The following is a 24,516-nucleotide window of genomic DNA, read 5'->3' as shown; positions in this document are numbered from 1 at the left end:
ATACTCTTCACAAAAAACATTATTTATTATCCTATCCATTCTACACACACACACACACATTCCTCGTTTCCACATCTCTCACTTCAGACTTTTTGGTTTCAAGCCAAACTATACAACAATAATAATAATAATATTAATAAATAACAGATCATCATCTACACATTTTTCTCAGTTAACCCGTTAACTGCGCATGGCGGTTTTTTGCAGGTGTCCGTGGTGTGCAGACATTGCGGTAAAAATGAAATTTCCCAAAGGCCAAATTTTGTCTTAGGAATTGAGAGAACACATGCCAAAGTATATAGTAACGAAATATTAGCTCAATATTTACCTTGGTAAAGCCATGGATGAACATCGAAGTGTCTGATTCCCCATTGGAATGTATGGTTTTCGTTTTCGTTTTCGGTTTTGAAAGCTCAAACATGCATGCATGAGCCGGCCTTGGTCACCATGGCACTATATTCGAAATTCACCTGTGCAGCCTGAGCAGTATTAAGCAGTCGCACTCTGAACAGCCCAGGCTGTATAGAGCAATTAATGGGTTAATGGTGGGTCGAGCTAAGGTTCAGGAACAGGCACAAAGGCGGAAACAAAGAAAACCATGACAGTGAAATGGACCAAGTAATAACAGTAATGAGGGGAAGGGGTAGCTGACTCGAAAGAGCAGCTAGAGAAGATTTATAAAAGGGTCTTTAAACCTCAGAACACTAAGTAGTTTACAAATTTTCCTTATTTTTTCACTGTTGTACAGTTAAGCAAAACAGTAAGACACATCTGGGGATCAATGGCTGTGAAAATGAATGAGTTCTGCAGATGCACGTGAATCTATTAACATACTCTCTAAAAAAATATACCCTCCCATATGCGACAAGTTATGTGATTTCGAGATGTAATAATTACCAAGGACAATATCTGCACTTACAGGGCTCCCTATATATCACAATGCTTCATCCAAGTTTCAGAATATGTGTGGTAAGATGGCCAATTTTTTTTTTAGTTGGCTGTACTTAAATATGTAGGGTACCAACATAAGAATAGTGCTGATGTCCTTCGTTTGGTAGATTAGGTGTTTACTGCATAATTTCCTTTGACTTTCATGTTGTCGTCTTCTCCTCTGTTGACTTCAGCCTGCAACTCCAAGCCCGCCACCTACATCTGAAGTTTAGCCTGTTCGGGAGGATAGGAAGTGGTGAAAACTTACTAGCACTTTTGCTTGACCTTTTATGAAAATTAAAAAAAAAAAAAAAAAAAAAAAAAATCTTAAGGTTTCAATTTTCAAAGTCTACCCCACACTAGCTACCACATTTTGTTCCACCTGGTCTAGCTGTACTAAGGGACTATATGTCTGGCAAAACATATGGCCACAATTAAGGTGGGACAGGAAGATTTGTACTGCTTTGTAGGCCTTGACAATATCCCAAGTCAACAGGAGTGTTCACAAACTCCCCAAAGTTGCCAATCTTCACCCGATAACTTAATCAGAAAAATAAAAATGCAGTCAACTAAACTACTGTTTCGTAAATGTTTCCTTTATCACTTCGTGCATAAGTATAACTTTATGAACATATTTTTTCAATAAAATGAGGAAAAGAAGCCAATCTTCACCCGATAACTTAATCAGAAAAATAAAAATGCAGTCAACTAAACTACTGTTTCGTAAATGTTTACTTTATCACTTCGTGCATAAGTATAACTTTATGAACATAATTTTTCAATAAAATGTGGAAAGGAAGCTTCATTATGATAAAGGGAATCACTAAACTACAAAACCGTCTATACAACAGGAAATTACTCTTTGTGGCTTAAAACCAATTACATACATTCCCAGTCATGTCTTTTATTAGCTATACTGTAGTTTTAATTAAATAAAACTTTCAGACATATATGTTTATGCATAATGCCAACACAAAGTCGCTTGGCTGCAAAATATTTATAAGAATCTGATGATATTTGTATGCACATCCTCCTGCCAATTTTGGTGGTGTCTTCCTGGAAACATTGGTACTTGGGATTTCGGTCGGTGGCTTCGTTTTTGCATGACTTTGGCTTCATAAGTTATGCCTTTTTATAATGTTTAATCAGTATATATATTCTCTTCAGCATTTGCCAGATGAAAAATTAATCTCTTTGATAACTAAATGATAAGCGTTTCAAATTAAGCATGCAGCAAGACTTCTAAAAAAATGTGATGAATGCTAACAGACCACTTGTCATTTTATGCATTCTAGTAACTGTTCTGCAGTATTTTACTTAGTAAATCATACATAGAAACCTGGTATAATGACCAGTGATTACAGTATTGAAGAACTTATGTGCTCTTCATCACTGAATATCATGGAAGGGATTTTATAAAATATATGGCAATGAGTGGTGGGAATAGTTGACCAAGTTCCTAACTAATTACTGGTGATCGCTGGCAACCCATGAGTTTGTGAACGCACCCATTCATAATGCGCCTAACTATGGTCGCGACAGCGAGAGGTGGCGGAGAAGCGCCTCCCTCAGGGAGGAGTGAGGAAAAGGCTTTCCTTCTCTCGTCCCCGATTGGTCTACGGTGATGGGCAGAATGGGGAGGTGTGAGAGCGCTTATATTTCCCTCATAGTACCGTCACCAAATTGATCGCCATGGTTCGAAGCTTTATTTATTGCTACAGCAGTTAATATGTGTACACAGACTATTACCTGTGGTATATCACAATACATACAGGTGTGCATGTTGATATTCTAGAATATGAAAGTCCAGCCAAAAACATTTAAGGAGTAAATCATTAGAAAGGGCAGGATAATACTCACCATAAGCCAAAATCAGGGAAGGAGAGAGAGAGAGTGAGAGAGAGAGTGAGAGAGAGAGAGAAAGAGAGAGAGAGAGAGAGAGAGAGAGAGAGAGAGAGAGAGAGAGAGAGAGAGAGAGAGCAGAATACAGAAAAAGAAACACGTGTGCTTTGAGGGAATGGTAATGACAAGATCAGGTCCACCGGGACATACTTGTCACTCCTAAGCCCCTTTCTTCTTTCCCCTACCCTGTCGCTCCGGAGGGCGCACATGCATGCATTCAGACATATACATACAGTATATACATGCATCATATATATATATATATATATATATATATATATATATATAGAGAGAGAGAGAGAGAGAGAGAGAGAGAGAGAGAGAGAGAGAGAGAGAGAGAGAAATAAACTGGCTTAAACCAACACCAACAGGAGCATCGCTCATTGTGAAAACATTGTTCACCTGTGTCAAGATTTTTTTTTTTTTGATCGATTGAACGCAGGTCTGCTAAGTTTATATTTTAGAATAAAGCATTAGAATGGCCATACAATATACATCTCAAGCCAAAAGCAATGCATTCCGTCGGACAAGCAGACGAAGCAGCTGGAAGGTGAGGTGAAGAGTCAAGATGCAAAATACAGAGGAAACAAAGGCAAACATTCTCTGAGGCTCACACTGCGCTCACGTCCCTGGGGATTGTCATGGAGGGCTGAAGGGAATCACAGGTCACAAGCTCCACCTGTCCATACTTGCCACTCCTTAACCCTTTCTTCCCTGTGTTACTCTCTCTCTCTCTCTCTCTCCCTCTCTCGAAACACACCACAACAAAATGTAAGCAAAAACGTATATATATATATATATATATATATATATATATATATATATATATATATATATATATATATATATATACGTGGAGGGATGGCATATACCGGTAATGACTTTATTGACGTGGAATAAAGTGTACAAGTCCTGGAGGATGATAGTGAGGGGGGGGGGGGGGGGGGGCGCGCGCGCGCGCCCCCGCCCCCACCCCCCCGCGCACACACCCACACACACACACACACACACACACACACACACCAGAATATACTGTCCCTTGAGAATTAGCCTCCCTCCTCAGGTCACACACACTCTTGGCTGCCTTTCATTTTAACTTCCTTCTTCCTTAGGTATTATGAAACTTATCTCTACATCAAACCCTTTATCAATACACCTCTTATGTTTCCTTTTTTTGCTCGAGAGAGAGAGAGAGAGAGAGAGAGAGAGAGAGAGAGAGAGAGAGAGAGAGAGAGAGAGACAGACAGAGACAGACAGACAGACATAGAGACAGAGATGGGTTGAAGGGGGGAGGCTGGTGCAGTACATTTAAGGTTATTAAATACGGCGATGAATTACGGATGACTTGATGAGCCTTATAATGGGATACTGACTGCATAAGTACAGCATGATAAATACAGTATTTTCCTTTGTATTTCAAGACCATGAAAAAAGAGATTATAAAATATAATGAAAACACATCACAACAAAATGTTAGAAAAAACGTACATATATACACACACACATAGAGAGAGAGAGAGAGAGAGAGAGAGAGAGAGAGAGAGAGAGAGAGTATATAGCACCAGGCAGGTGAAGATGTCTTTCCAGATTAGACGGTACACCTTTACTGGTCATCAAATGGACTCCTAACCTCACTCACACACCTCCCATCCCACCATCCACCAATCATAGACATTCCAGTGGGAAGAGAGTGGGATGAGCTTCTCCGCCACCTCTCGCTGTCGCGACTAAACAAAAACCAGCCTTTAACACAAATGTCTTAAGTCCAATAATATAACTTACATTTAAAATGTAAGTTATGTTATCAGACCATGTTGCCATTACTAGATTATTATACTCAACTTAGGGCAGACCTCTAGCAGTGAAGGGGCTAATGGAGACTAACTCCTCCAACTTTGAAAATCACCTATAAGCTGAACACAACTGTCTGTCTGGTATCAGCAAGAATGAAGTGCAAAATACATAACTGGACTGAAAAGTTTAAGCCTACAATAAGGTGGCCGGCAGTCCAGTGTACTCCCATCAAGTTGGAAGTCACCCTACTACCCTATCAAGAGCCAGCTAAGGTTAGTATTTTAACCCCCCCGTCCGGCAGATGTCGCGAGCGTTCCCCAAAGCTGGGCATTCCGGACAGAAATCAGCAAAATCATCTATCTTTAAACCTTCACATCACTGTTCATACTTAAACAATTGCAACAAATAAGGTTTCACATTACTCATTAATCCTTCGACTTCAAGCTGATGGCATCAGATGTTCTGTGAAGTGCAGATAAGGAGAATGAGTGAGTGGGGAATGAGGGTAATTTTTGGCGTTTTTTTGCCAATGTCCGTATGCGTGGTGGAGGTTCGGTGACACAACAAAGGCTTACACTATAGTCTGATTCCCACCCGTTTGCGGCTTAGGTGTGGCCCACACCTGTGGACAATGGTGCCACGTTTCCCCAACTTGCGATGTGAAACGGAAGCTGTTTATGTACAAGGCATCACAAATTCGATAAATTCAGATGAATAAAACTTACACTTGTGTATTTTGATGGATGAATCAACAGTAATCTTATTATGCATAAAATATTTATACAGTAACACAGAAACATGGCATACATATTGTACAGTGTTGCTAAAAGAAATAGCAGTCACTTTTAATGGTTTTTAGCGTAGTTTTAGGGTGGTTAATAATATCACAGTTATGGATATAATAGAATGAGCCTGAAAAAAAGAAGAAATATGCCAATAGCCAAAGTAAAAGAAATAATTCATATAATTCTTGTGAGTGGCAGCACTGACAGATAGCTTCCCTACAGAGAGAGAGAGAGAGAGAGAGAGAGAGAGAGAGAGAGAGAGAGAGAGAGAGAGAGAGAGGCAGGAGAGGGTCATGCATTTAATTCATTGTCGGCCTCACTAAATATAAACAGACAAAATAAACAAATTAAATCACAATTATAAATAACTTATAAAAGAATCAAAAGTACTCAGGGTAGCTCACATTTCCCGCCAGGAGAGAGAGAGAGAGAGAGAGAGAGAGAGAGAGAGAGAGGTCTGTCACTGCCTTCTTTGTATTCATTTGTTCCTTTGTACATACTGCACACACTGATATACATTGTTCCTATTGATGCACATATATCTATACACGTAATTTCTCTCTCTCTCTCTCTCTTCTAATACTGACCACGTGGTAGGTGAATCCAGCCCCCCCTTCCCCTTCCCTCCCTTCTTAATCCCTCCTGGGTGTCTCAGGTCAAAGCCCCCTCCACACGTCCCCTCCCCCTGGACCACCACCCCAACAAACCCACATCCACACTCCCACCCACACCTACACCCACACCCCACTACGTCGGGGTGTATGAATCAGTAACGTAACAAACCTCTCAGCAGACAGTAACTTTGACACTCCATCTACTACTAAATATAACAAAACCAAATTAACAGATGAAAGCACAATTATAAATAACTTATAAAAGAATCAAAAGTACTCAGGGTGGCTCACATTTCCCGCCAGGAGAGAGAGAGAGAGAGAGAGAGATAACGGTATAGAAAACGTGGCAACACTGTACACAGGTGCGGGCCACACCACAGCCGCAAACGTGCGCGAGTCCTACTATAGCACACCACACTGATATTACTTCGATGACACTTCCAGGACACCAAAATACACTAACAACACTGTTTCCATGAATATTTTTCTATAATTGGTCGAACTGGGTGAATGAAGGCCGGTCACAGCAAGGCCCATAAAACCAAGAGGTCAACCCAGCAGCCAGAGTACGCATGTAGGCAGGGTTTGGGTTGGACAAGCCGTGACGTAGCGGGTAGGACTCGAGTGGCCAGATGTCACCGTCTCTCTCCCTCTCTCTCTCTCTGTCTCTCTCTCCAGTGTTGAATATTTTTCCACTACTCGTCTTTTTTTCCCATTACCTAAACCTTTTTTCACACTCCTACTGCCCGTTGTTACTGTGATCATGGTTGTAATGAAGCAGTTAATAATCATGAATAATCATAGAATGATTGTTCTTATCAGGAGATCATCATTAAGGAATACTGTACATTTTTCCAATTTACTGATGTTTTATATATATATATATATATATATATATATATATATATATATATATATATATATGAGAGAGAGAGTGAGAGAGATTTGGGGGGTGGGGGGGGAGAGGAAGAATGAATCTGCCATCAGTTGCCAGTTAGATATATTATTTCGTGAATTTGGCGTGTGTGAAATGCCCAAGTTCTTCTAACTCACCGTTAAGTACTTGAGAACATGAGCATATCTGCCAGCTCATTTGAACATGACAAAATTAACATTTATTGTGTTGATACATTATGATGAAAGCATTGGAAGGATAATGAGTGAGGTCAAGGCCATACTTTGCTTAATCTCTCTCTCTCTCTCTCTCCCAAATTCAAATGGATTGCACGAATATGTAATAATAATAAAAATAATAAAATAATAATAATAACAATAATAATGAGTTGAAACTACAGTAATAACTATAGTAATACAGTAATATCAATAACCACCATCAGCATCAATGTGAAAATAGTAAATTATTTTAGAGGTATGGTCAAGGCCCTAATATAACTCTCTCTCTCTCTCTCAAACCAAGAAGCTTTCAAGCTATTGTCTCATTATTATTATTATTATTATATAAACATTCTGTGCCTGTTATGATAGGTAAATGAAGCGTTGGTACGGCCCCTGGTCTGAATCTTATTTGATTTGAAGCTATTGGTAGACCTAGTAACTCATATTTCAGACTTCTTTTGTATGCAGAAGCTTCAAAATGGCGGCTGCATATATACGAAGTAGCAAGACTCATTTCATCGTTTGCATACATTAATCCATTTGCGCCTCAGTTCTTCGTCTTTGAGAAATGTATGAAAGTAATATAGCCACCCTTTACATATACGGAGTGGCAGCCAAAGACTGCACAAGTACTGGGCATTCTGCATTAATAGATGTCACGTCAGAAAACAGAGTTCCCACCGATGAGTAATTGTACCTGACATGCCTGGACTGATCTCTACTGACTCGTACTACCCTCAGTCTTCCCTTTCTGTGACATCACGCCACTTTAGACCCGTCTCCTGCACCAACCTGTACCAATTTAGCATGCTGGCGTGCTGACCTCTTGGTTTTAAGGGCCTTGGGTCACAGTAGCAACGACCTTGAACTCACGCTGCTCGTCTTCCTTGTTACAGACACTCTCTCTCTCTCTCTCTCTCTCTCTCTCTCAAACACACACACACACGGAAATATATGTTTGGCTAGGATTGTTGTTCGATTCTGGCATTGGTGATCAAGTAGAAGTCTGGGTATTGCAACTCCTAGAAATAATACTATTACTACTAGAAGTACAACTACCACTACAACAACTACTAATACTACAGTACAACTACAACTACTACAAGTACTACTACCACTACAATAACTACTACTATTACAACTACCACATCTACTACTATTACTACCACACCTACAACACATACTACCACTACTACTATCACTACAAGTACTACTGGAAGAACTAAATAAATAAAATGTGAACCAAGTACCGGTAGTCATTTATGTACTGCCCACAAACAGAAATACTTACCACTGTGACTTTCTCTTTCCTTTGAGTTATAATTTTTCATCACAAATATGTATAATCAAACATTTTCCAAATAAAATAAGGCTGCGAGTTTATCATGAAACATACTTTTTGCCTCCATTATGCACATAAATATATGCAGAGCAGTGAAATCATATTCTCTATTTCAACAAAAAACAACATACCGGTATGTACAAAACTAACTGATTCATAATACCTAGATTCCTACCACTCGGTCTTTGCGTGGAAATCAAAGAAACAGTCAGTACACAGTGCAATCTCACATTCAGCACACCACCACTTTGTCATACGGCACTGCTGTGGTCGGAGCAATGAATTGGCGCAAACATAGCAATGCAGGAAGGCTTCTTTGCCGGCCGGTGTTTCATTTCGTTTCGTTTTTAAGGGCTCCAACATGCTTGCATGTGTCGGCCTTGGTCACCTAATGGTGGCTTTCCACGCTGCACGATCCATTGCAGCCTCCCTGCTCAGTCCCTTAACCCTGAGGTCACACTTAATGACCTCGTCCTATGTCTTTCTCGGTCTACCCCTCATAACCCCACCCCCAATATTAACACCTCTCACCTTCCTCACCCAATTATCATCCCCCATCCTCTCCACATGTCCAAACCATCTCAATCTACCTCTCCTCATCACAACACCAATACACTCCAATCCCATCCTACCTCTCAACTCTTCCATCATAACCCCAGCCCCCCCAGACCTTGCACGCAGGGACGCACTACACATCCACCTAATCACTGTCATTTCTGTATGTATGGACCGGAGAATATCCTCCTCCTTTACTACCCGTGGTCACTACAATATAGCATTACACTCCTAACACATGCTGCATACAAAGACCCTTTAGCACAGAGGGAGAGTCCTCTCAATGTCAGGAGAGGTAAGAGCTCCCTGAACTTCTTCCAACCACTTCTCACCCTAGCCACAGAGCTAGCTCCAGCCCCACCTCCAGCACACAACATGTCTCCTGAATAACAAAACTCTTCCACACACTCAAGAGATTCACCAGCAAGTTCAATCCTTTCACGCCTGACAATCTCCACCTGCTCTCCCCGACACGCCATACACATAGAATCAGCATTATCTCGCTGTCTACCTCAGATACCACTACATCCCTTGTGCACACATTTATCACAAACACTGCACAAGATGGAATTACTTCCCACGCCCTTGTGGAAAATTGCACGTGGCCACTCTCCCTTGTCTCTGACAGTACTGCCACCAACCCTAGATATCATCACTTTTGTTTTATTTTCATTTACCCTTAAGCCCTTGTGCCCCATACCATCTCTCCACTTCCTGAACCTTTCCTCCGCCTCCCTTGCGTTCTCTGCAATCAACACCAAATCATCAGCATACAACATCTCCCACGGGAGTCTGTTTCTAACATCACGTGAGAGGGCTTCAAGTACCATGATAAACAACATGTGACTCAAAACTGACCCCTGATGCACACCAACATTCATGGAAAACTCATCACTCAAATCTCCATTCACTCTTACCTGGGTGCGAGCACCCACATACATAGCCATAACCACCCTAACCAGCCACTCCTCCAAGCCAAGCTTTCTCACTGCCCAATTCACCACCTCTCTAGGGAGTCTGTCAAAGGCCTTTTCCAAATCAACAAAAACAAAATACAGATCCCTTCTCCTACCAATATATTTTTCCTGAAGCTGTCGAACAATGAACATGGCATCAGTGGTCCCCCTGCCTGGCATAAACCCAAACTGCATCTCATCAATTTTCACTCTTTCTCTAATCATACCTTCTAAAACTCTCTCCATTACCTTCATTATCTGATCTAAAAGCTTTATACCTCTATAATTTCCTCTTTCCAGGGCATCACTCTTCCCTTTATACACATTTACAGTTACACTCTTCAGCCAATCATCTGGGACAACACACTCATAAATAATCACATTTATCAGGTCAGTGACTAACCTCACCCCTATATTTCCTGGGGCCTTCAACATTTCGGCAGTCAACTCAGACACACCTGCTGCCTTCCCCACCCTCATCCTGCCTATTGCCTCACTCACAGTAGCAGCATCAATCAAAGGCCAAGGACCAAACACTGGATCTGCTGCCTCCAAACTTTCCCTGTCCCAGTCAAACTCCTCATTCAACAACCGGCTATAATGCTCTCTCCATGCATGTTTAATATCCTCACTGTTCACCACTACCCTTCCTTCATCATTCTTCACACACTGCTCACCTATAATATCCCGATTATCCCTCTTCATCTGATTTGCCACCTTAAATATCATATTTTTCCTTTCCCCTCAGACTTCGCCCTGTATACCGCTCTTCTAGCCCTATGCTTGGCAGCCAAGTATTCCTCCTTGCTACCACCCTTCCTCCATTCCCGGAAAAGCCTTCTTTTCTCCTTAACTGCAGCCTCTACACCCTCACCCCACCACCAAGTTACTTTATGTCTTGGTGGTCCTCTTGTCCAACCGCGTGTTACATAAGTACGTCTCAAGAGATTGTTCTTGAGGGCTCTGTACTGTTCATTAATGCCTCTGTCTACAGCTCCCTGTTCAGCCACCACTCTCCTCATCTCGCTATAGAAGGCATCCCCTACTACTTGGTTTTTCAGCTTCCATTTTTTCCTCCTAGGTACATAAGTCCTCTTGTTCATCACTGGTTCTTTAAGCACCATATCACAAATCAATAGTTTGTGCTGCTGCACACACTCCTCACTTCCTATAACTTTAACATCCCTCACTAACCTCCTATCTGCCCTCCTAACCAGAAAATAATCTATCTGTGTGCGAGGTAATATTTCCATGAAATGCCCTGCTGAGGTAGTCCCAGCACTGCAGGTGGTCAGGTAGTTGCTGCACACTGTGCCTATGTTTCATGGAAGGATTACCTGTCCATACCTCTCCAGAAGGCCGTAAATTACATCCCTCTCGCACTGTAAATTACATCCTTCTCGTACTGTCTGACAGATGTGCTGGTCTGTGCTACATCCTTGTACAGAATGAAGGCATTCAGTACACAGATGTCCAGTACATGTAGGAATGCCTTCTTATACCACTTACAACACCTTCTAAGACAGTCGATTGTGCCGATCTGCATATCTGATTTATCGACGAGTCACATGTTCACGTTATAGTCCAGAACAGCATCAGGCTTGAAGACTGGCTGCCTCGTTCTTCTGTCGAACTTGCCTGTGTCAATCAACTTACCTTCGTGGACCGTGATGAGGACATTCACCTTTCTCTTATCATGCCAGTGAATTGTCAGGAGCTTACCTGATTGCAAGGTCCTGCACTCCCCCTTCATGGTGCCTTTGGGAAAGGATGGCCAATGATTCCTCTTTGCACAGACAGTTCCACATGATCCAATTTGGTGTTCTTGCAGGTACTTTGCAAGACTTGGTGCTGTGTAATAATTACCAGTGTAATGGATTTGGTTGCCACCTAAGTACCTGTCCATTAGTTTCTTGACCACAGAGCCAGAGAAACCATGGAGATCGTCCTTCAACAACACCGCATCACTCGCTGTACTGTATACACAATGAAATCAAGCATGTACCCAGTCTTGCAATCACACAAGACAAAGAACTTTATTACGAAACGATGTCTCTTTGATGGAATGTACTGAATGAAGGCAAGACGTCCCCTGAACAAAACAAGCGACTCGTCGATAACAACCTTCTGAAATGGCCTGAAAAATGATCGAAATTTTTCCTTCATCATTCCCAGAATCGAGCGAATTTTCCACAGCCTATCGTTCGGATGTTGGCCTATATTTGTAGAAAAATGTAAATACCTCAGGATGTCAAGATATTGGTCACGAGGCATATACTTACCAAATACTGGTGTCGCAGCAATATCGTCCACAAGCCAATAATCGTGTATGTTATGTTTCCTAACATGAGGCATCAACATTGTCAGTGCTAGCCAAACATACATTTCGCTAACACTCGCTGCATTCCATTCCTTCATTTTCGCACTGTCTCTCACATGTGAGGTTTCAGCCCAATTGCAGCAGAAATCCCTGAAACTGTTCACTTCTTTCACAATGAACTCCATCACTGCTGTTGTGAAAAAAGCAAGGAAGAAGTCCACTGTAGCAGAAGCTCTGTTGCAGGGAAATTCCAGCTATACACCTGCATTTGTGTCATCAAACACTGGTACATCAGGCTGAAACCCCATCCCTTCCTCCCACACAAAGATTTCTAACCTACCTGTCCGTGGCTCCTCTCGTGTCTGCCATGCACGTGCCCTGCCACGGCCCCTAGCATGGTGGCGATTCCGCCGACTCACCACTAGATGAGGCAGGTGATGATGCTGGTGATGGTGATCGTCGTGGTGATGGTGTTGGTGAAAGGCATCGGCGAGCAAATGCCTGCTGGTATGCACCTGCACCAACATAACCAGATAGGCCACGATGTGGTGAAGTGGCACGCGGTGAGGCAGGCCAGCGTGGTGAGGCACAGAGTGATGCTGGCTGGCGTGGTGTGGCCTATAATGATGCAGGCCAGCGTGGTGAGGCCTGTAATGATGCAGGCTGGCGTGGTAAGGCACGTGGTGAGGCCTGAAGTGAGGCAGGTCAGCGTGGTGATGCACTTTGTGAGGCAGGTCAGCGTGGTGATGCACTTTGTGAGGCAGGTCAGCGTGGTGATACCTGGAGTGATGCAGGTCTGTGTGGTGATGCATAAAATGATGCAGGCTGTGTGGGTGAACGTGGTGGTGATGGTGTATGGGTGGAAAATTCCACCCTACGCCACTCTCGTGCCTGGCGGCTTAGCCTGCGGCGTTTTCTCTTCCTGCCAGCCTCCTCGCTTCCTTCACTCTCTACCTCCCCTGCCACTTTCTCCACTTTGCATATATCACCCCCTGCAGGGTCATCAACTGCATCTGATCCTTCATCATCAGAAAAGGCTGATAATCTTGCAGACAGAAAATATCGCCACACAGTGGAGAATTCACGGTCACTCTCCTTCTCTGACGCATATTTTCCCATACTCAAAATGGCTAAATCCGGTTCTTCAGAGGAGGAGTCACTTTCCCCACTCACAATTGGCAATAATGGTACATCTAACTCCCTCCCTATTGCAGTATCACTTAGGCCAAAGTTTCTCAACCTTTTTACCCTTATGGAACCCTTGAAATAATTTTCATGTCTCAGGGAACCCTTACATAAAAAGTACTATATATCATTATTAATATCTTTCTTTCTCTTGTATAAACTCAAAGTCCATAAGAACATAATACCGTTTTTCTGATAACTGGCTTACGCAAAAAATAACTTTATCTTAAGTTTATTGACAATGGAAAAAAATTAGTAAATAAAAATAAATAAAAAACTTAAATCAAACTCTTTGTTCAAGAGACCTCATATGTAGGTTTTCATTCACACAAAAAAATAAACATAAAATAACCAGTATCATATATAACACATATAAACAGAATGAAAACAGATAATAACTACTAGTACTACTACAATAACTTGATAAATAAACCTTTAACAAATAAAATTGAAGCAAATCAAGGCAAATAGAAGAACTAACCCTGGAAGACAGAAAAAAAAAACACACACACACAAACTTCCCATAAACGAACAAAATCATAAACATACTTAAACTATTAAAATTCATATAAAATCCCTAAGTGATGGGTAACATTTACTACATCACGTCGGTGAATGAGGGACTGTACCAGCACGCCAGGAAGTACATACCATGCATGTGTCCTGTACTCGAGTGAGTCACTTGATGATACAAGTGTATAGTAAAATTATAAATATGATAATAAACACAAAAATTACTCAGAAATGCATTTACATATGATTAGCCTATTTATCACTGTTTCTGTGGGAACCCCTAGCAACCTCTCGCGGAACCCTAGGGCTCTGAGGAACTCCGGTTGAGAAAAGCTGACTTAGGCCTTTCCTCCGAGGGCCTTTGGACTTCATAGGAAAGGAAGTCAAAGGGCGCAGGTGGGCGGCCGAGGGTCAGGACACAGGAATATCTTTATGTGTATATCCATCACGGAGGCACGCACCCAACTGAAGCACAACTGGGATGCGTGTGGGGGGCTACCAGCGGGTGCAGGTGGTGAAAATAATCAGCTGAGTATTCAAATAATGGCACAAATTACTAGATCATGTATACATGACCCCCGGACGGCCCCGGGGAGACATGTATACATGTCACCTGGACAGGATGGGTTAAGTGACATGGAGGCTTCATGGCATCTTCAACTTAGTGAATTTTTAGGCATATCAAACCTGAACATTATTGTGTATGTTATTTACATCATTTTAATACTCACATGTTGCAGGTGAGGGATGCCTTCATCTTCATGTGGTGGCATGGATATGATCAAGTGGCTTCATTGTCTGGTTATAATCCTCAAGTCCCTCCTTATTACCCAAAGAGGAGGAAGGTGGGCTGCAGGAAAAAAGTAATTTTTAGCTGCAGTTCACTGTGTCCACCTTCAAATAATCCTGGAGTTGCAACCAAGCTGCTGCTTCTGCTACTACCCACTACTACTAGTGACTCCTGTTGTGGGAATCTGGGTTGCGCAGGAAAATCCCAGAAATCGGCCCCCCAAAACATGGTCTGTCGGGTGCTGACAGTCTGGAGTCCCACACTCCATCTCTCCCACTCTAAGGGGGAGAAAGGCTCCTCTTCCTTAGATACACCTCTCCCCAACACCCATGCACTGCTCCATCCCCTGTCATGATTACTAATCACAACTTTATATACCACGTTGTGCACTCTAATTAACCACTTTTGTTGCCCAGTGATGTTCCTATAAGTTGTATGTTTACTACTATAAAATATTAGGTATGATGGGGAGGGGTTAAAAAATGTTCAAGGCTAAATGAAGGACTCTGGGAAAAACTGAGGGATTTCACCATACTAATTAGCCTTATAACACGTGTTTCTATTATACCACTTGCACAATTCGATATCTGCTGAAAAACTCAACTTTAGTCATGTAACTGGAGGAGTCACGTACTACTCAGCAGCGGCGCAGCGTGGGTTGCCAGCCCCCGGGGCAAGGAAAGTATTGCGCCCCCTAACCCGTCGCCCATTAGCATTTCCTGAGACCCTTCCACCAGTCCAGTAATTGAACCCTTTACCCCCCAAGCACATGTATTTTAAAAAAATACTTCATTGTATAATCATTTCTTCACTTTCGTAAATGTTTAAACCATTAACCCCTTAACCGCGGGGCGTCACTTTCGTGACGCTTGGGAGCAAGGGATCATACCGAGGGGCGTCGCTTTTGTGATTCTGTGTTATTTTGAATTCACCCGGGCTTCCAAGTGGGGGCTTGTATCATCTATCAGTACTGACAATGTCCAACACTAGTCAGCACTCCTAATCTCATCTGTACTCCCATCCATTGTTGACAATTTAGCCATTTCTCCCCGTTCTTGACTCCCCTCCCTACCCCCCCTCCATTACCCTATCCTCTCGCCTGCCCGGCCGTGCTACGCTAAGTAAATCTTCCCTGGAATTTTTCACTGATTTCACCCATTGAAATAAGCCCTATGTCCTATTCTTATACCAAATAATATATACAAGAAAGAAATAAGGTAAGTGAGAGTGCCATACACCTGGAATTGGCTAATTATCACCTGACAACACCTCACGTGCACTCGTTCGCTAATTTTCGATGTTTTTTTCCCCTTGAAATATGCCGTATAATCTATTTTCATAATAAATATACATGTAAGGAGGGAAGGGAGAAGCCTAAGTGATATTTACATTCACCTGGAACTACCTAATTTATAATGTATTGTCTAGATTTCCTGCCAATCATATCAGTGCTAGACAAAGCTGTTTCAAGATCTAACATTGGTAGCTCTGAATATATATCTCCTAAGTAGGCCTCTAATCTATTTTCGTAATAAATATACATGTAAGGAGGGAAGGGAGAAGCCTAAGTGATATTTACATTCACCTGGAACTACCAAATTTATAATGTATTGTCTAGATTTCCTGCCAATCATATCAGTGCTAGACTTAGCTGTTTCAAGAACCAATATTGGTAACTCTGAATAACCCCTAAGCAGGCCTCCACGCTGGCCCTCCGCTATCAGTTTACTCTCATCTTCCGAAGCGAGGGTACGTATGTTTCTTCTTGCTGACTTCAAGGCCTTTTTTCACCCCCATGCAAATGGCCCTATGACCTTTACCCCCTACTAAACCTCGTGTGGAAAGAGGTAAAGGGCTGACAATTGATAAAAGAGTGACTACGATCTTTCTATTGAGTAAAACAGTGCAAGTGGAATTGTAAATAATGTGTAAACAGCAAGTGAAAGTAATAAATGTAAATATACGTGAACAATGGAAAATAGTTTTATAAGTTATTTCAAGTGACAGTGCACAACACAGTGTAAATAAAATAGAAATGTAAATAACGTAAATAAAATAGAGAACGTAAATAGAAATGTAAATGAGTAGTATTATAAGAATACGAGTATATACCCTAGGAGTAATGAAAGTGAAAGTTTCACTCTAGCATGTCTGAATGCTATGAGTCATGAGAGTGAAGATGAAAGTGACATTCACTCTCAATGCCAGTATACAGGACGAGAAAGTGAATGCTACGTATTTTACTGAAAGAAATTGAATCCCTACAGTGACAATAAACTAATACTACTGAAGGAAACTTATGGATAAAGACTGTAGATATATATAAGTGTTATATAGTAATAGAAATATAAAGTGTGCGGGGTTTTATGAATAATAAATGACAGAGTAACAAAAGCGAACTAGTGCCAGTGCGACGATCAGACGCGCTCGTAATTTCCATTGCTTTCACAGTGTTATTTTTTTTTTTGAGTATGGATCCCAAACTACTTGAAAATTGTAGAATAGTGTTTATAGTGTTTGTATCTGGCTGTGGTAATCATATTACGGGTTGTTGGGAAGTGTAAAGTGGAGACTTCGTTACCCTACTTCAGAGGTCTCCACAAGTCCTACGGTAACCGACGAAGGCTCAACAAACATTCCAGGAGAAAGCTGAAGGTATGTGCCATAAGCATATGTAATTTTATTATTCTAGGACTAATAACTGATTTTTGGCAAATATTTTTTGAGAGTCTGTCGGAGCCCAAATAACCCCGCGGAACACGCAAGTCATTGGTAAACAAGCCCGCGGTGTAGGGGTTAAACAATTACATATATATATCTATCTATCTATCTATAGCCCGACGCCCTAATCCCGCAAAGGGTGGCCGCAGACAAATATATATATATATATACAGTATAAATATATATATATATATATATATATATATATATATATATATATACAGTATATATATATATACATTATATATAAAATATATATATATATATACCTGTATATATATATATATATATATATATATATATATAGAATCATAGTTGAAACAGAAGAAAGAAGAATAAGAAATGACAACCACGTCAGCAAAACAATTATCAAAAAAAAAAAAATAAATAACCTGTCAACACGCCAAAACAACAAAATTCACCAAACGATCAAACTCATCGGCACACGCATACACTGGCTGCAGCCAGGGTTGCCACTGGGGAAAGTAGAAAAATACAAGTTGGCTTAACTAAAATCTCCAAGATCGTATGAAAGAAACCAAGATTTACGTAACAAGTTTTATATGTACATATAAAGGTATTGCTCCTTCAACTCATCTTTTAGGTTTTTATACAGCAGAGGAATACAGGGAGGCTTTAGGAAGGGAAGAGGAAGGGAAGAGGTTGTGTAGATCAGATATTCATTCTTAGATCTTTAATGGAAAAGTGTCTAGAGAAGGGAAAGAAGTTGTATATTTGAAGAAAGCATATGACAGGGTGGACAGACAAGGATTGTGGAAAGTATTAAAAATATATGGAGTAGATGGGAAGTTGTTGAATGCTGTAAGGAGTATGTATGAGGGTGCTAGGGCTGCAGTGTGTGTGGACAGTGAACTGAGTTAGTTTTTCTATTTAAAGGTTGAGCTGAAACACGGATGTGTCATGTCTCCATGGTTGTTCAGTCTGTATATGGATGGGGTTATAGAAGAGATACAAGGTAGGGCGGTGGATGTTGGAGTGGCCCTAATGAGAGAGGGAAGTGTTAGGAAACTCCCTGTAGGATACTGTTGTTTGCAGATGATACTGTTTTGTTAAGAGAAGACGAAGGGGAGCTGCAAGGCTTGGTGGATGAGTTTGGGAGAGTGTGTAAGAAACGGAATTTAAAGGTGAATGTAAGGAAGAGTAAAGTTATGGTCTTTGAGAGAGGTAAAGTCAGTGAATGTACAGTGAGGTTGGATGATGAGGAAATGGAAAATGTGAGTACATTTAAGTACTTGGGTAGTGTGATGAGTAAGGATCGAAGTTTGGAGGGTGAAGTGCTTGAAAGGGTACAACAAGGAAGAAAGGTTGCAGGTTCCTTGAAGACAATGATAAGAAACAGGGAAGTGAGCACGGAAGTGAAAAAGTTATTACATGACAGTTTTGCGATACCAACTCTGACATATGAAAGTGAGGCTTGGACATTGTTGGAGGGACACAAGTCAAGAGTGAGAGCAGTGGAAATGAGTTACTTGAGAGGAGCCTGTGGAGTCACATGGAGAGACTGACACTGCGGATGTGAAGGAGCGTTGTGTTGTGGATGTGATAGGACGCATTGGGAGAAGCACACTGAGGTGGTTTGGCCATGTGGAGAGGATGGAGTGAGAGACTGACATGGAGAGTGTGAATTAAGTGGAGGGGGAGAGAGGGAGGGGAAGGCCAAGGATGAGATGGAGGGATGGAGTGGAGAGGTATATGAGAGAAGGGGGGGTGAACTGGGAGCAGGGCAGTGAAATCGCAGGGGACAGGGTGACGTGGAGGCGATTTGTTTGTGGCCATCCCGTATAAGGGATTAAGGCGTCTGGCAATAGATAGATAGATAGATAGAATTACTGTACATAAACCTGTGTGTTTTCCTCTCTGCCACTGGCATCTTCGGTCTCGTCGGCAGGATACGTGTTGCCTGCTGTGTGCTGCAACACTTACCTCCATAACGCTGGCCAATATCGTCATTTTTCATGTCAATGGTGAGTTCTTTTGATGGTTTCCATTCAAAGCACAGTACTTCTTGTCAAGCGATGGCTTGTTTTGCAAACAACCGATTGACAGCCATGTGGGTGAACAATCTGTTTGTGGCCATGGTTTTTAGCCTAGTCATTTGTGAGAACAATCTCTCAACTAATGCAGAAGAATGTAGTGGAACTAAAAGATCACAAATTAATCTTGAAAGACATTCAAATTTAGACTGATTACTCCCAGCAGAAATTCCAAGCATTTCATGCCAGAAATATGTTGCTGATTGATTGAGATGCTGAAGAGTTGACCTGGCATGCAACAGATCTTGCCATTGTTCCTGAAGAGAATCAAGCTCTTTCTCTTTTACGAGAGTGGGGAAGTGTATCATCAATATTGCAATCGCTTTTGTTCTTCTGGGAGATAGAGCTACTTTTGGATAAAAAATATTGAGTAATGCCAGCACATTTTCCTCATCAAAAGGAAAGCACTTTTGCATCTGTACACACAGTTCACAGGGTGCGTACACGTTATTATAGACGAACATTTCATACAAATCATTAAAGTTAAAATATATATTCCAGGTTTAATGTGTATATTTATTCGGACTTAAAAAAAAATCCACGTGATTTTTCGAATTAATCCCCAAGAACCCAAGGTAGGGGAAAAAGACCCAAGATCTTGTATTAAAAAGAAAGTAAATCATGTTTTACTCTGTGTTAGTGTTGCAACACTAAATTGGTGGGAACATTATTTGGCGACGGTATTTTGAGATTTTGACAGATCTTAATTTAGCAATCACATTGTTGCCACATGCACAAATAACGGAGGCCACAACATGTTTCATAAATACAACGTATAACACGAGTTTCTGCAAATAATTGTATAGGTGAAAGTATATGTCATTCTGAGTAGAAAATCTTCTATACACATATGCATTTTAAGGTATACTTTAGGAGTGAGGTGGATTTTAAAAATTACACAACGTATCAGTGTCACATATCACGGAGACGAGGCAGGTAGGGGAGGAGGCGCGAGGCTATCTAGGCGCCCTTGCAACTCAATGAAATTATGAATTTTTTAAATATGATTTTTTGTGCAAGTTATGGAACATTACAGTACCGGTATCTTCAAACGGGAAATCACACTATTAATAAGCATTATGTAATTCACCGATAAAGATTACATGAGGACAGTATGGCTGTAATTTGCGAGAAAAATAATGTAAATGTTACGTGGCAATGTTTATTTCCCCTATCATATTGAAAAACTGTGTAGAATACGAAGGGTATGGCGCGTTTTTTTTTTTTTTTGTTATCACTACTTTATTATTATTATTTTTTTAAAATTTTTCTATCTATCTATATACCTAGGCTGCTTCCCCCAAGGAAAGGGAGGTAGCCGAGACAGGACGACACACTCCCCATTTACTCATCCAATCAAACACATTCATTCGCATCTTAGCCCCAAAGGGGAGAACGGACAGATCCTCACCGCACCACACCGCACAAGGGTCAACTGCGCAATGCAATCAGTGACATCCGCAGCAGGGCCCGACAGCAGAACTAGTTTACCCCTGCCACATCATAACAGACCCATCCCCTTAACCGCACCTGACCTGACTAGCTCATCAGACCAAATGCGGGAGAATATCCCCTCAGGGCTGCGTCATCACTTATTCATTCACAATTTCTCTCCATTTATTTCTGTCACGCACAGCCACTCTTCCTTGCTCAACAGACATCCCTCTCGCATCCAGCGCTCTCTTCACACTGTCCATCCATCCTATTCGTGGTCTTCCTCTCAGCCTTACACCTCTCACATCAGATCTAGTTATCTTTTTCACCAATCGCTCATTATCCATTCTCTCCATATGCCCAAACCATCGCAACACCCTCTGCTCAACTCTACCAGCCATCTCCCGAACAACTCCAGTTCTCCTTCGCACTTCATCATTTCGCACCCGATCCATACGCGTCACTCCACACATACTCCTCAGACACCTCATCTCTGTTACATTCAAACTTTTCCTCTCTGCTACACCCATATTCCATGTTTCAGCCCCATATAACGCAGTCGGTACCACAACACCCTCATACAGCCTTCTCTTTACATCCATTCTAAGCGAACGACATTTAAACATTTTTTTCATTCCTCCCAGCACCTTTCCTACTTCATTTATTCTAAACTTCACTTCTGCATCTATTCTTCCATCCACAGCAACATGTGACCATAGATATTTAAAACAATCTACCTCCTCAAGCAACTCACCATCCAAAACTATATTCATCCCCCTACCATCTATCAACCTCGTACACTTCATCACTTTACTCTTATTCTCATTTACTTTCAATTTCCTCCTTTCACACACCCTTCCAAACTCCTCTACCAACTGTCTCAATCTCTCCTCTGAATCAGTCACCAGTGCAGTATCATCTGCAAACAGCAGCTGCTTCAGATTCCACTCTCCACCATCAACATTTACCAGACTCAGACCACCTAAAACTCTTGCATTCACCTCCCTTACAACACCATCCATGTAAATATTAAACAACCAAGGCAACATCACACATCCCTGTCGCAGCCCCACTCTCACGGGAAACCAATCACTCACAGCATTTCCCACTCTTACACACGCTCTACTATTTACATAAAAACTTTTCACCCCTTTTAGTAACCTACCATCAGGTCCATACAATCTTAAAACAGTCCACAAAGCCTCCCTATCAATTCTATCATACGCTTTCTCTAAATCCATAAGCGCCCAAAACACATCCTTGCCTTTCGCTAAATACTTTTCACACACTTGTCTCACAGCAAACACCTGATCAACACATCCCCTCCCTCTCCTAAAGCCACACTGCTCATCACCAATCACTCCCTCTGTACCCTCTCTAACTCTCATAATTAGCACTCTACCATACACCTTACCTACAACACTCAACAGACTTATACCCCTAAAGCTAGTACAGTCATACTTATCACCCTTACCTTTATACAACGGGACCACACAAGCACTTGCCCAGTCAATTGGCACCATACCTTTCTCAAAGCACACATTCAACAATCTTACTAACCAGTCAACAATAGTCACTCCATCACCCTTCAGGCATTCCACAGCACACCCATCCATACCTGCAGCTTTCCCTGTTTTCATCTCCTTAACTGCCTTCTCCACTTCCTCCTTCGTGATCAAAGAATCATTCAACTCTCCCAACACATTTATTCCTTGCACCCTTCCATCCGCCACAATCTCAGCCACCCTTTCCTCCTTTACATTTAACAATCTTTCAAAATACTCTGCCCATCTCTTCCTTACTGCATCCATCTCAATTAACATCCTTCCATCCTCTGCTTTTACTCGTTCTTCCTTCCCAGACTCTCCCTTTCGCACCCTTTTCACCTCCTTCCAAAACATTTTCTTCTTCTGTTGAAAATTCTCTGTCAGCCGCCTACCCCACCTCTCATCTGCTGCCACTTTAGCATCACGCACAGCCCTTCTCGCTCTAAGAATTTTGCGCCCAGGGCAACCGCCCCTGTGGCCCCCCCAACGCTATGCCACTGCTACTCAGTCTGACTCACTCTCTCTTCCTACTTTTTCCTTTCCTTCTTTTTATTACACTTCTTTCCACTACAGTGTTCTACATCATGTAACAAGCCTGATGTTTTCCTGCAACCCAGAAAACCATTTACAACACTGGGTAGTGACCATATAAACAGATAACGGGGTGATATGGAGCCTTTTATTATGCCCCTGCTAACTAGATGGAGAGAAGCAAATGCAGTGTCCATACAGAAACTAAACCTCCATATGTTTCCCCATGCCTTACTGCTGTGGGGCGCTGTCAACCGCAAGGGAACATTAGTTTGCTGCATGGGACAACCATGCAGGGGCAGCTGCTTGCCTATGGCTGATGGGTCTGCTTGGCCAGTCAAACCAGACTGATCAACAAAAACAACTACTATCAACATTGAATCAGTACCATACAAGAGGGTGTTTGGTGTAATATGCAGACTAAATCATTAAAGAAAAGACATCATGAAATCTCCAAAGCCACTTAGAATATGACCATAGGCCTCAACTTCACCAATCCTGCCTCATATCCACTCATAAAGTTTTTGTCCTGCATAGTCAAGCGTTCTGTTATTTAAAAAAAAAAAAAAAAAAAAAAAAAAAAAAAAAATCTGTGTTCTGGGTGTGACCGAGAAGAGGTTTTGTGAAGTTTGCAAGGAGGCCACTGCACCCAACACTCTGGAGAGTTTCTTGCCTTAAGTACATGCAGCTGTAATGTGGATGCAATGACCAGCCAGTCATTAAGATACATGTCATAAATTTTCTTGAAAAAAATAAAAATAAAATAAAATAATAGACCAATACCTCTGTTTAACCTAGGCAACCTTGCAAAATCCTAAAGCTGTACTCCTGATAGATTTTTAGATAGGAATTTTTAAAGTTTGGCCCAAAGGGCCAATTATTATTATCAGCCATTTTTAATCTGTGTATTCTATGCATCACCATTTGTTTATTTCCGGCTGGATTGAACTATAATTTTCTCATGACATTAAAAAAACCCCGATACTCATTTTTCAGCCATTTCTACTCTGTATATTCTGAGCATCACCATTTGTTTATATCCGGCTGGATCGAACTAAAATTTTCTCATGAGACCAACGGCCATGCCACGTTGAGTACACCGCTTCCCGTCCGATCAGCGAAGTTAAGCAACGTTGGGTCTGGTTAGTACTTGGATGGGTGACCGCCTGGGAACACCAGATGCTGTTGGCATCCCTACGTGTCAAGTGGGGTTGGTGGAGGATTAGTGCCCCTCCCTGTAAAACAATTAACTCTAAGCCCTTGACCACCCCGTTTGGGATACATGGCGTCTGGCAATGGATGGATGGATGAACATTAAAAGAACCCTAAAACTCATTTATAACAGATAAATTTTTGCTGCTGAACTTGCACAGTATGAAAATTAATCAAAGAAACTTTTCTGAGCAAGAATTCCATAATTTTAAAAA

The 24,516-nt window shown here is 41.6% G+C and overlaps 1 non-coding gene across 1 annotated transcript; it reads left to right on the top strand.

The window, feature by feature from the left end:
• The first annotated feature begins 24,161 nt into the window (after window positions 1-24,161).
• LOC145417052 (5S ribosomal RNA) lies at window positions 24,162-24,280 on the top strand. The gene has a single exon (XR_013900402.1). It is a non-coding gene; the product is annotated as a 5S ribosomal RNA (ribosomal RNA).
• Window positions 24,281-24,516: the final 236 nt, after the last annotated feature.

This window comes from Coenobita brevimanus, chromosome 13 (genome assembly GCF_032717465.1).
Source record: "Coenobita brevimanus isolate Jiangsu-jjx chromosome 13, ASM3271746v2, whole genome shotgun sequence".
NCBI lineage: Eukaryota > Metazoa > Arthropoda > Malacostraca > Decapoda > Coenobitidae > Coenobita > Coenobita brevimanus.
The sequence above is the reverse complement of the archived record's forward strand: the minus strand, read 5'-3'. Positions and strand labels throughout refer to the sequence as shown.